This window comes from Columba livia, chromosome 8 (genome assembly GCF_036013475.1).
Source record: "Columba livia isolate bColLiv1 breed racing homer chromosome 8, bColLiv1.pat.W.v2, whole genome shotgun sequence".
Taxonomy (NCBI): domain Eukaryota; kingdom Metazoa; phylum Chordata; class Aves; order Columbiformes; family Columbidae; genus Columba; species Columba livia.
In genome coordinates, this window is record NC_088609.1 from 27,293,799 (window position 1) to 27,307,027 (window position 13,229).

The 13,229-nt window shown below is 41.1% G+C and overlaps 1 protein-coding gene across 5 annotated transcripts in view; it reads left to right on the plus strand.

The window, feature by feature from the left end:
* Nucleotides 1-515: 515 nt before the first annotated feature.
* Nucleotides 516-13,229, plus strand: part of TTLL7 (tubulin tyrosine ligase like 7) — a 64,923-nt gene continuing 52,209 nt past the window's right edge. For 3 of the 5 annotated variants that reach the window (XR_010474396.1, XM_065072689.1, XM_065072691.1), the window contains exons 1-2: nt 516-673; nt 2,182-2,305. The gene's annotated coding sequence lies outside the window, so the exon portion shown is untranslated. Of the gene's footprint in view, nt 674-2,181; nt 2,306-5,590; nt 7,969-13,229 lie in introns of all 5 variants that reach the window. The other 2 variants (XM_065072690.1, XM_065072692.1) reach the window with 2 other exon arrangements.

Here is a 13,229-nt window from a genome sequence, read left to right on the forward strand (position 1 = left end):
CTCGGTGATCCCCGGCCAAGGCGAGAGCCCCTCCCTGCCCACAGCAGCCCCCCGCAGGCGTCCTGCGGCGCTTTCCGTCAGCCGCTGCCCGCCGTGCCCTGGCCCCGCGGCCGGGCGGTGCGGCTGTGAGGGGCCCGCGGCTGCGGCCGGCCCGGAGGGGAGCGCACCCGCGCCTAACGGCGGCCGCTCGCGGGCCGGGGACGGTGCGGCGCTGCACGCGCCGTTGCTAGGTCCTCTGCTCGCGTCCTCGGGCAGGGAGACAGCACGGGCCGCTCCCACCGCGAATGGCGGGGGGAGACCGACAGCTCGGTGGGGCTGGCTCCAGCTCCCGGAGCCGCCTGCCCCGCTCCGCGGACACCGCCCGCCTCTGGTCAAGTGCTCTCCTCGCACGTACCTGTGTGGGAGGGCCTGTCCTCCCCGCCCCGCCTGGCGGGCACGGGCGGTGTCCCCTCGAGGGGAATGGTTTCTCCCAGCTCCCTGCCGTAACCTCCTGCTCCTCCTCCCGCTAGTGCCCGGCTCCGCAGGCGCCCGCTCGGATGCTGCCGCCCGGCAGAGCCCCGTCGCACCGCCCGTGAGGCGCAGCCCGCTTCGCACGGCCTGGCCCCGCGGGACCTCCGCGCCCTCCGGGAGGACCGAAGTGCTCGGGGGCCTCCTCTGCTTCCCGGCCCGACAGGTAACGGTGGGGGAGCAGTGGGGCGTTCGCCCTCTCTGCCCCCGCTTCGCCTTCCCCGCCGCCTTCCGTGCGTGCGGAGGACAGGCTCCCGTCCGCGGGGGGCGAGGGGGCGCCGTCCCCGGGGAGAGGCCGCGGAGCGGCTGCCCGTCGTGATTCAGCATCGCCGCCTGCCAAGGAGGGGCGGCGGGAAAGGGCAGCCCAGCCCAGCCCGGGGACTGCGGGTGCCGGGCAGGTGGGGTGCGGCCCCGCCTCGGGCCGTGCCGGAGCGGGGTCTCTCGCCGGCTCGGGGCGATGCTGCGGCGTGGGAGCGCGGGGGAAGGGCCGCCAGCCCCCGCTGCCTCTCGGGTGTCCGGCCCGAGGGCGTGCGGGCTGCGGGGAGGCTCTGTCCGCAGCGCCAGACCCCGGTCCCGCAGCCCTCAGCTGGGGCCGACGCGGGCAGCGCGGAGCTGCGGGCGGGACGGGCGGGCAGCGGCCCCGCGGGGAGTTGTGGGCGCAGCGGGCAGCCCCGTGCGGGCATGGCGCAGTGTGAGGAGTAAGGAACGAGGAGGCTGAATGTATTAATTTTCTCTCTCCCCGCCCCAGATTTTGCACGCGAAGTCCATCATCTGTGCGGGTCGTATCGCATGTACGGTCAGGTCTCTTTGGAGCCAGTTAAGGTTAAAATAGGATCGTCAGTCGACAGTGATACGCAGTGGAGGCTAAAATGTAGAACAAGTTAAATCTCCGGAGATCAAAGTCAAATATCTCCCTGTGCTTTCTGTGCTTGGTTGAAAGCCCATCATCGGTGGGATCTTTTTGAATTTCCGCTATTGAAACCACACATAATTGTAAGCAAAAGGGAAAAGCAATTGATGCTGGAATGTAGGCGTACTGCTGCACTCTCTGAAACTGACTAGAGGTCTCAGCATGGATCACTTCTGTGTCTTTCTTAAGTATTTGCAGTTTGAGTACCACAATTAGATTTTTATTCCTTCTTAAAAAAAACCTCTTCATTAATTCTATGTTCCACGGTGTTGGTACTTATCTAGATAATACTCAGGGAAATACTGCTGGTTGTTTTCACACTTAGAAGACTAGGAGCACTTTTCTGTGTGGGAGTTGGTTGTCCCACAAATTCTACAGAGTATCTCAAAACATGCAGTGACTTGGCCTCAGTAGAAGCTTTTGCCCTTGTTTTAAATACTAGGATGTAGTTTTTAATACAAATAGGATATGTGTCAATGCTACTTTGAACAAAAAATAACAAAAGCAGTTATTATGCCGGGGGTTTTCTTACATCATGAGTAAATATAATGTCTACACTGACATATGGGCATATTACTTTTAAAGACAGATTATTTGAAGGCAAATGTTACAAAGTTTCAGAAAATTATGTGAGCTATTTCATACAGAATATGGGATGTCTTTCATAAGGAAATAATGTGTTTTTATTTATAGATATTGTCAATATTACGCAACAAAGTGTAGAACAATGATTGTGGGTTTTGTTTGTTTTTGTTTTGTTTTAGAAAGACACCCCCTTTCTATATTTCTGATGGTTTGGATACATTCCGCATACTTCCAAAGGGATCTGCCCACCAACTCGGGAGTGTTAGAGGAGGCCAGGAGATCAAGCCTGTCAGCAGTTACTAGGTAATTATTCCAGTAATCTAGGAACCATTTCAGTAATTTTAGGCTCAGGTTTGCAATCCAATAAAGGTTTGTTCCCATGCTCTTCCAAAGCTGACAGAATTAAATGGACAAGCCTGAAGAACTAGGAGATGAACTGGTGAGCAAGTCGTTAGATACTAAACTATCTTGCAATCTTTTGTATAGTTAGGATTTTTTCTAAGTTCTTTATAATACTGTATGGTGATAGTGAAAGCTGTAAATGTGTTTTTGAAGGTGAAATGTGGCAGACTAATGCTGACTGCCGAATGTGCTTGCTCTGAATTTTCAACATCAAGAAAGACTTGGTTTCTTGACTTGAATCTCCATCTGTGTATATTTATTATAAGTTTAAAAATCTCTGTAGGATACATATGGCAAATGAGTCATTTCCTGAACTTCCACATTTTTATAATGTTCTGTGGGTTTTTTTTTTCTTTCTTTTTTTCTTCCCTGTTTTAATGTGGTATTTTTGTGGACAGATTTTGCACACAAATTGAGAACACATTATTAATTTAAGGATTGAAATCCTTAGAAAACCAAGAAAATTGAAATGAAATCTTAATGTCTGGAATAGTAGAGAAATTGATAACATTGCCCAAGCTACTTTGCAACTACTTTTTAAAAGCTTTGTCTTGTCTTAAAAAATGAGCACGTCAACATCTTGCATTTTTTTATTTGTGAGTCACTAATATTTTTTTGTTTTGTGCTATAATTTTATCAGTGTAAAGACAGCTTGTTGAAATCAACAATGCTTGTTCTTCAGATCCTAGGCTTCTGTAAACCTTCAGAAAATGTTGAGGGTTGTTACTGCCTTGAAGTGTTATGACTTTTGGGCCAGTCCTAAATCTTAAAGACACTGAATTGTACTGCTAGGCTTTGTATATGTCCCTGAAGAAAAAGATTAATGCTTGCCTGTCTTTTACGTTTTTGAAGAGGTATTTCCATCCTCCAGAGTTGCCACACTGACTCTATGATGATCTGAGGGAGGAGGGAGTAGTAGTTGTATTTTCCTAAAAGAGGGCTAGAATCTGTAGGAAGACAGTGGGAATTCGTTTTGTTTGGAAAGACGCATACAAACTGTTAAAGTTAAGAAAATTCATTGCAAGTACCACAGCATATGTATTGGAGGGTATTAGCTGGATTTCTGTTTTCTGTTGTGAACTTTAGAATATTTAGCCTCAGATTCACTTTTATTTTCCACACACTTAGGAAATTAATTGGAGCCATTTGACTCCCGGCAGTAGGATTCAAATGGCCCTTATTAAGCACGAGGAAGATCTTTAGAGCTCCATTAATGCTTACTTAAAGCCCTGCCAGAATGGTACTTTGCAAGTACTCCTTTTGCAGAAATTATGAGCTTCCTTTAAAGTTTACTGGAAACAATGAGCCTTTTTAACATTAATATTTAAAATCCTAATGTATTTTAAATTTAGAATGGAGTTTGTTGATGCCTACTACACTGATGGGTAAGAGAATAATCTGTAAGTGAGAATGGATGCAGGAGATAAAATGTTGTGACATACTGAAGCAGTCAGCCTTTGAATCTGTTTGGTATTGGAATGAATTTTCCTGTTCCACAGTAGAACCTCTCTTGGAGCCAGAAGCTTTTTCAGACCAGGAGGTTCCATAGGGCTTCAGTCTACTGGATACTGTTCCTCGTGGTGCTGGATGCAGGAACCTACAGGTTCTGCAGGGGTTAAAGTCTTAGTTTTTTTGCTTATTTCCAATGTTCTTCCTTGCCTTCTTTCTTAAAGCCCAAATTAACAATAACAATGAAAGTAATAAAAAGAAAGCAACATTCTGATTTAGGCCTCACTTTTCACTTCCCTTTCTGTGGAGTAAATGTCATGCCAGTGCCCACTTATGCTTATATTTGGTTTTGGAAGGATTCCAGGTTCAAGTCTAGTATGCACCACTGCTCAAATGCACCTTAGATGGCTACATTACTGTTAATGGATAGAATACTGACTGCCTGAAAGGATGGAAGTGCTTTACACTGCTGTTTAGAAGCCCTTTCTTGCCAGCAGTAGCAGCTGAATGCTAACAGTCACTCTTAGGAAGAAAGACTAAATCCACTTCTCATATATAACAAATGCTACAGAACAAATTGAGTGGGGTGTGAGCTTCACAGTTAGACACAGCGATGTGTTGACAAGCTTATTTTCATTCTTGCTTAGTAGCAAAATGCTAAATATATTCTTCTTTGGTTACAGTAAAGTATGCTTCCTTCCAACTTTGTCCTTGGGTTGACATGTGTTTGTTTTATTTTTAGCGCTTGAAAACCAGCGCAGTAATATCCCTATAGGGTGCAGTGGAAGCATTGGAGTATAGCATGAGAAAATGAAATCAGATGCTTAATACTCAATTCATACAAATGGAGAGGAAAAGACCTAGATGCTGTTTATGAACACAAAAAAGAGTGCACTGACAGGGCAGAAGATTGTGAGATTTAATGGGGAAATAGATCATATTTGCTTGTTCAGGATGGACTTTTCTTGAAAAATAGAGTAGCACTCTGTGGTGGAAGTCTGCATTTTCTTCGCTTTTGTGGGTGGTTGTTGTGTGTTTAGTGTTCATTAAACATGAAATTTCTGTGAATTTGTTATATTGTTTTATCTTTCCAAGCTTATCTTGGTTGGGTGGGGGGTGGGAGAAAAGCACTAAAGCACTTTAGATGAATTATTAATGGAAGCAATCTGAAAGATGTGCAATTTCTTTCACCCAGGAGAAACCACCCTATTTTATTACATTTCATTTCATGTCTTTTTTCTTAGAGGGATATAATATTATCCTAACTTTTTATCTTTATGTCAACCTGAAGTCTTAGATTACAAATTCCTAGTGAGAATTAACAATTAGGCATTAATTTGAATGAAAGATTTTTTTTTTTTTGCTTAAAAATGAACACAAGTGATATGAGAACATGACTTGGGTACATTTTGTACCATTTTAAAAATGGAAGCATTTTCTGAAAAGAATGCTTCTGAGGATGGAGAGGATATATTCAGTATGTGAAATAAAGTGTTACCGCATGACAAGACAGGAATCAGTGCTGGTTTGAACTGTTACAAGGTCTTCAGCAGAGCTGGAAATCTTCTAGGAAATTGAGCCAGAGCATCATCCATAAGTGAAGAAATAGATGAAAAGTAAGGGAACAATCCAGAGTTAGATTTGAAATTCTGGCTACCAGCTCAGAAATGATGCAGTTAATGACCCCAAGCTGTCACTAAAAAAAGCCTATATGTTACTTTCCCCTGCTGCCTCTAGGTATGAAGAGAAAATGAAAGGACATTGTGGCATTTCTGTCAAAAGCAGCGCTGAGGGATGCGAACACATATGGGCAGCAAGTCTTTGATAATTTCTGAGAAAATGAATTAAAATTGATGAGAAATGAAAATAAAAAAGAAGATATATTCTTGTGAGTAGGTGTTTCAGAATGTCTGATGCAGATAGTCAGTGCACCATTTAGGTTCATTGATGAAGCAGCAACACCTTTCAGTCAGTTGTGGGACATGCATGTGTAGTGGTGTTCCAGCTGTTTGAGGATAATAGTTTAACAGTCCAGTTGGGGCTGACTCCGCAACAGCTGGATGTAAGGAAATTGGAGGCAAGACAGTTTAGGAGCCATAGGGAAAAGCTGCCTGATTTTACTACCAACTCTGTGCTTCCACAGGAAACTGTGTCTCGGTTGCACTGAGTTTCCTCCTATAATTTTCCACTGTTTCAAAGTCTTTCAATTTTTCTCTTGTTTCTGGAAGATGTACCTATTCAGTCATCACCCAAGTAGAGGCCTTAATACTTGCTGATTTGTTTTGTTGTTTTTGTTGTTGTTTATTTAGTTGTTTGTTGTTTTTTTTTTAAATTTTATTTTTTTTCATTTATTTTGAGTGAGATTTTCATGCTGAGCAATGGGGGTGGGATTCATCTACATTATATATCTACAATCCAGATACCTGCAGCTGCCCACACTGATTATACATGGGCTGTCTGTGAAGGTAGCCCAGAGAAACCAACCCAAAGCTTACATCGTAGGAGTGTACATTTACACAGATGAATCCACTGTTTTGTCTTTATATTTGAGGAATAAATGTGGTTGCATTGTCACCTGTGGGATTTCATTGTAGTATTTTTCCCTACTGATTTGTGTGAAAGGGGGAACCATATTTCTTATAAACTGGGGAAAATGGCAACAAACTGTGGTAGAACTATTGAATTTTCAGAGCTTAATTTCTTTGTACTTATGGTGCAAATATGCACGTTTGTTTGATTTTCTATTTCACTTGAATGGGCAAGCTAGGGAGAAATTTTCTGTGGTTCAGAGAGAACATCCACTCTCACAGTTCATAGACTAAGGGGGGAGACAGTAAGAGGAAATGTATACTGTATAATGTATACTGTGGCCTTTGCACATTCGGTTCCTAGCTTCATTCTACCTGTATATGATTCCTGAAGGATGGCACCACAGCTAGTAGGACTGTAACCACTTTATGTGAAAAAATCCTCCACCTCTCTGGATCTGTCTCTCTGCAGTACGCTGTCTTCGTAGTACAGGTGTGACAGCGACAGTGCAGTTGGTCTTGTCTGGCACACGCAATGGGCCTGACTGCTGTAAAACTGATGCAAGAAGATGGAGTGAAGTTGATTTCTCCAGAGTGTTCTCCATATTTTTATTTTCATTTATTTATTTATTTAACAAGGAGAAATAATCCATTTGAACAAAAGAATTTTCCAAACCTTTTCTTGTCAGATAGTCTTTGTGGTCCTCAGTCTCTCCTTATTAAAGTATACTGAGCTGTCAGATCAGACCAATCTTTTCTTAACGACAAAGAAGAATCATAATACCAAGAAAATTAATCTTGTGAAATGGTGTCAGAAAACAATTCCTCCTAGATAAAAATTGACATTGTAAAAGAAAACAACCAAATTTAAGAAATGTGGATGGTTTAAGAAAGAGAATGTTAACAGAAAGAGTTAATCTAGGAAAGGAAGTAACGTTTCTCTTCCTATCACTTAAGATTTCATTTGGCTAAAAAATGCTCTGTAAAGCTGTAATCCTGGCCCCACTGAAAGCAAATAAGTGTGATTTCAAAACTGGAATCTCGTTGGTCCAGGCTGGAAGAGAATCATAACAATTTTTTTAAATAGCAATTTATGAACTATTCATCTTCTTTAGCTTATTTCTCTGCTACTATTTTGTGCTATTGTGGCCTTGACCTCTTAAATCTACATTTGGAGAAATCATTGTTCTGGTTACAGTACCTCACGGCTCTGATATAACTCCTTCCCAGTCACTGAGTCATTTTCTGATTTTAGATTTTACTTCTTTTTAGGTTATTGTTATGACTAAATCCTACTGACTTCCCACAGCTCTTGTCACACTTTAAAGTGAGAAATAATGCATTCTTTTATAAAAGGGATCATGCCTTTTTCTTTTCACTCAAAACACAGTCAGAAAATATCTAGAAAGGGTTAAGAAAGAAATGTAAAAAGTGCCAGGGATAGGCTAAATGGGAAGGAGCTCCTGCTGCAGCCTCTTTCCCTGGTGTACCAGCACTGCCTGAGACTGTATCAGCTGTGTTATCGACAGAAGAATCTGTTTCCAGAAGGCTGACTTTTCAGATAGTTTCAGCAATGCAACACTAACGGTAAGTGATTTCCTTTGCTACTTCTACTGCAGAATTATTTTAAATCTGTTTCCATGTCAGTGGGAGGTCCTGGTAAGACTGTTTATTCTGCAGTATGTAATCTTGTCAGTTAAATCCATGATAAATAAACATTTTGCACTCTTATCAGTAATTTGTATGCAGAAGAATTCAGTATATCAACCTGCCACAGGCTGCTGCTAAGTTGTTTTTTATTGATTTATTTTTTTGCACCATTGCTCTCTATTGTAGACTATGTTAATAAAAATACATTACCTCCAGTTTTAATGCTTATGCTTTCTGTCCACTACATACATTTTGGAAATGAGTTCTTTTTCCAGGATCCTTGCTCCTTTTTCTCTGTTTTTATGCTCTTTCTCATACACCCTTGCACTCACAGTTTATCTTTCGTTATTAGCGAGAACTGGGTTCAGGAACATCTTAATACAGTGAATCTTTGTCTGTTAGCTAGACAAAATATGCTTCTGGAGAACAGCAGGAAGCTTTCTGTGTGATGATATGTCTATGTATTGCCTAAGCAGTAATCCTTGGTTCTGACTCTATGCATCCTATATGAGCTATGAAATATGAAGCACTGCCTTTAGACAGCCAAGCAGTTCTGAAAGTGATACTTGAAGCTTATAATCTTGGTTGAGAAAGATTGAAATTCTCAGGCAACTCAGTTATTTTTAGCTGTAATCTCTACTATGCTGAAGGTTTGATTTAAATGGACTGTAGTTTTGATGTGGATGAGATGTGGTTGGTCATGTTCCCAAATTAGTGTATGTCTTAATTATATTCCTGAACTGTGCCACCAGCAGGGCAGTGCTGGAACTGAAACACTATGATATAAAGTCCACAAAAAGTCAATAGAAATGTCTATATTTACTTCAATGGGCTATGGAGAAGATCCTGTTACAGATGGTTTGATCTCATTTATGCTATAGACTTGAAGCAAATTTTGTACTTTGTACACATTTCTTTTGGATGATGGAACTGGGAAATTTCCTGGAGAAAAGCTCTTTCTTCCTTCAAGCAATCAAAGGAGCATAAAAAATTGGGAAGAAGTTTCTTATTTGTGAAATAGTATTCAGAGTCCTTGATCAATAACCAGCTATGAATCCCAGTTTATTGCCCATTTCTTTCTGTTTGGATTATCCATGTTTTTCTCCTTCATTAGTACTAACATTTTGCATTAAACTTTTAAGGAAAGTTTTATTCTTCTGGTTAATAGGTGTCTTGTAATTTTTCCATATCCTCGTATTCATAAATGCATTTGGCTCAGTTTGCATTTCTTTTTTCCTTATCTGTGGTCATCAAGTAAATATAATACTCCCTGGCTACAAAAATTCTTCTATAATATGCAGGGTGTGATATGTCTGAGTCAGAAGCACAAAACAAACTGTAATTTTCACCCTAAGACAATATGATGAGTAAAAAAAGAGAGTGTGTGGATCAGTTCTCAATCATGTTTTACTTTGGGGGGTGTGTTGCTATAGCATAATAAGAAATTATTTTTTATTTCTTTTGAATATTTGAAAACCAGTTAACTTTGCAGCCGGCATGTATTTGACAGTGTAAATTTATGCCTTTCTGCTTCATTAAGAATGCACCTTTAAAAATGTAAGATTAAAGCAATGAAAAATCAAATTGAGCCCTGCTATATTAGTTGAATATCCCACTGCTCTAGCTTCTGCATGAGGACTTTTATTTCAGTATGTTTCCCAAGCATAGCTCTTAACCAACAACAACGACAGGAAAACAACTAACAAAAAACCAAATCAAAATGAAGCAAATGCTCCAGAGCCAGTTGCTTTTAAGTGTTGCTTTTTGGGAGCTGACCAGGATGGACAAGGACAGGGCTGTGATGTTCTTCCAAACTTGGAACTGTGCTGCTGCTGTGATTAAAGGTATGGAGGCAAACGGGCATGCTCAGGGCAGTTGTTGTCTCAGATTTTGGAGTTATTTTAAATGGTATTAAAAGCTATGGTGCTATTGTCAGTATGGCCCCTGTACCTCAGAGGCAATGTACAATTACTCAATGAATAAACTGTTCAATACTACTGGGTTGCATCAGTAATGCTGTACTTCTTCACAAGATACATTATTCTCATCCTATGAGTTCAAGCAGATCTCAGAATATTACTTTTTGGAAGGCTATCCTTGTGTCTTGCTCTTTCAAGCAAAAATTAAAGCTAGTGTGTATGAAGTCTGACGTGCTCCATTTTTCTTGTTTTGCATACTTGAAGTATTCAATTTAGGGTCAGTATTTAAGGCATGCTATTTTTCTAGGCTTTCTGACTACATGCTGTATTTCTCTAGAGGTGAGCAATATATGTACAAAATATTCCTATAGTAGAATACTGGAGTCTCATTACTGATGAGGATACTGACTCAATTTAGATCCTCTACAGTGGATAAAAATAGCGTGGCATGGAGGGTTTGGAGCCAATCCAGCCTTTTAAAGGATTTTTTAATAAACTGGGTCAATTCCAGTTAGAGAAGCTCCTGAGGTCTCACATCCTTTTGAAACTGCTGATTTTCTCCTATTTTCATCTGCAAAAATATTTTCAAATCCATGATACCCCACTGAGCCCCAAATACTAAGCTGTGAGGAGGAAAACATGTTTTTGCTGAAGTGTTTTGTAGCTGCTGGAGTTTCTGGCCGGCTTTATCAGCTGTTATCGGTAAAATATTACTAGCACTGAACGTTGGTTGTAGTAGTCCTAGTGATGCTGTAAACCAATTGTGAGCCTTTCTGACTGTCATTTGTTCTGTACAGACTAGAAGTAGATGGCACAGTTATTAAAATATTAGAGGTCTACCAGCCTTCATATGAGCATACAAGTAGTGCCTGTGAAGCTGAGCAAATTCTTTGGAAGTGTCAGTATAGTATGATAAACAATGAGATGATTGTGTGTGAACAAGTTCTTTGTACTCCTATGGCCAAGAAGACTTTGAATAGATGTTTCTTGTGAGTGCAGTTGGTAGCTTATTCCGGGCCTTATTTTTGTTTAATGTTTTCATATCAGGTGCTGAAACTGTAGGCTGACATCTGGCAATTTATATTTCAGGGTGCTGTGGGAGTTTCATCCTTGTTGCTAAACTAGAAAACATTGTTATATTGCAGCGTGTGAATTAGGGTGATGTAATTTCAATTGGAGTCTTCGTGGGCCGTGTCTGATGTCTGCATTTGGAGATGCTGAACTAGGTCTAGGAAGTGTAGGCCAGTAAAATATGAGAGGTAATGGGGCAGAATTCATGTGGGTCTAATGTGTGGTTTGTGCAATACACAGAGTCTGTAGAAATGATTTTAACCATATTTGTATCTTTGTATCATATTTGTTCTTGTTTCCCTGAACTTGATGCTGTTTTCACACCAAGCCAGTGCCACCAAGCTGAAGCAAGGGAGGGAGAATTTGAGGTGTGAGGGGGAACCCTCTCAACATATCTTTTTTTTTTTTTTTTTCTTCCCCAAGGCAAATATCTCCCCAAGGGCTATTTATAATATAAGGAATCATTGCAAATGTATCAGCTTCATTGAAGTATTAGTGCTTTTTCTGTTATACTAAGACAACTATGCTGATATATGTAAAGTGTTAAAATGTCTGATCTTGTAGATCCCAGAGATCTCTAGCTCTTGCTAGAGAAATAAATCCTTTGAGAAGTGAATGACAGAAAAAGGAAGGAATAGTTTAATTTCAGCAGTGATTAGCATGTGGGGTACAGAGTTTTAAACACCTGTGATACATGTTGGTGTATGTTGACATGCAGTAGTGAAAAGCATGGATGGCGCACTGCAAAATCAAAACCAGAGATGTTCCCACAGGTGCCACAACTCAGTTCTTCTCCTAATTCTCTCTTATTTACCCTTTTCCCTACCAAAGCCACACTGTTAATGTCAGCCTTCAATGTCACTGTTGCTCGTAATCATTATTGCACGTTATCATCTCTCTTAGCCTCATTAGCAGCCACGGCTGTCTCACCGTAAGGAGCGTTGGGCTTTAGAGTGTGGCAGTCGGACAATCAGGACATGAGGCTTCCTGTGCTCCTTGTCCCCAAGACAAATCCCACAAGGGTCCTTCAGCTGTTCTGACGGGACCACTTCACTTGAGGTCACGGGTGGTGGGAGCTGGGCAACTCAGCTGCTGCTCGCAGAGGGGAAGTGGCCAGTGCACTGGAACATAGGGTGTGTTTCTAGGCTGAAAATGCCTAGGTCACTCCAACGCTATTTTAAATGGAGGCAGAATGGTTGTGTTGGTGTTGCTGAGGTGGGTGGTTGCAATAAATAGAGTTGACTTTCCATTCAGCAGTGTTTGGTAGAACTTGCTGTGATCAGGGCCAGGAATACTTTCTGATCTGGAGTTGGTGAAATGCTGTCCTGCTGACAGATTTACTGAATTAATCAACACTAGTACAAGACCTATGCATTGTCTATGCTTTTAGCTGACCCAGGAGAACACTAAAGCTGATACTTTTTTAGCAGTGAGTGATGCAGATATATATTTTCTGCAACGAATATTTTATTGTATAAACATATAGTTGTGCTTTGCTTTGTTTGGGCTATTTTTGCCAATATTTTTCTTTGCCATTATGAATGCTAAATGATGTTTGTTAAAGTTCCCTGTGTTTTATTTATGTTATTGTTTTGTAAATCATACATGTTCTTTTCACTTGCCTTGTCAGTTAACGTGTTTCCTATGTTTTACCGAACAAGAAAAAGGTTCAAGCAGTGTCATTTTTATTGTAGTCTTCTAACTCTATCTTGCTTTATGTTCCTCTTTTTCCATATTGAGAACATAAATGTGAAACTCTGTACTTCTCATTTTGCTAACTGTCTGAAATACGTTATCACATTAAAAAGGACTTTTGAAGGGTGAGAATGAGCTAACTGATAGTCACATTGTCTGTTCTGCTATGAAAGACACTTTGAAGGTCATTTTTTAAAGAGAAAATCAATCTTCAGCTTTGAAATGGATTTAAATTTGGCCAAGGTTCCTTTTGGAAAGTGAATGAACAAGAGAGCAAAAAGAAGCAGCATTGCTTCAAGACAACGCTGAAAATTAAAAAATTGCTTCCGTGCCCATTTCTGATCTATAAATTGTGAGTACGAAGTGATTAATTCCTGTGAAACACATTGTGACACTGCCACTGTCTCAACAGCTTCTAATAAATTTCCCATTTTCCAAATCAGGGATGTATACTTACCATTTCATTGGCCTTTTGTGATAATAAACAATGCAAAAACCCAGCCCAAAGCTGTG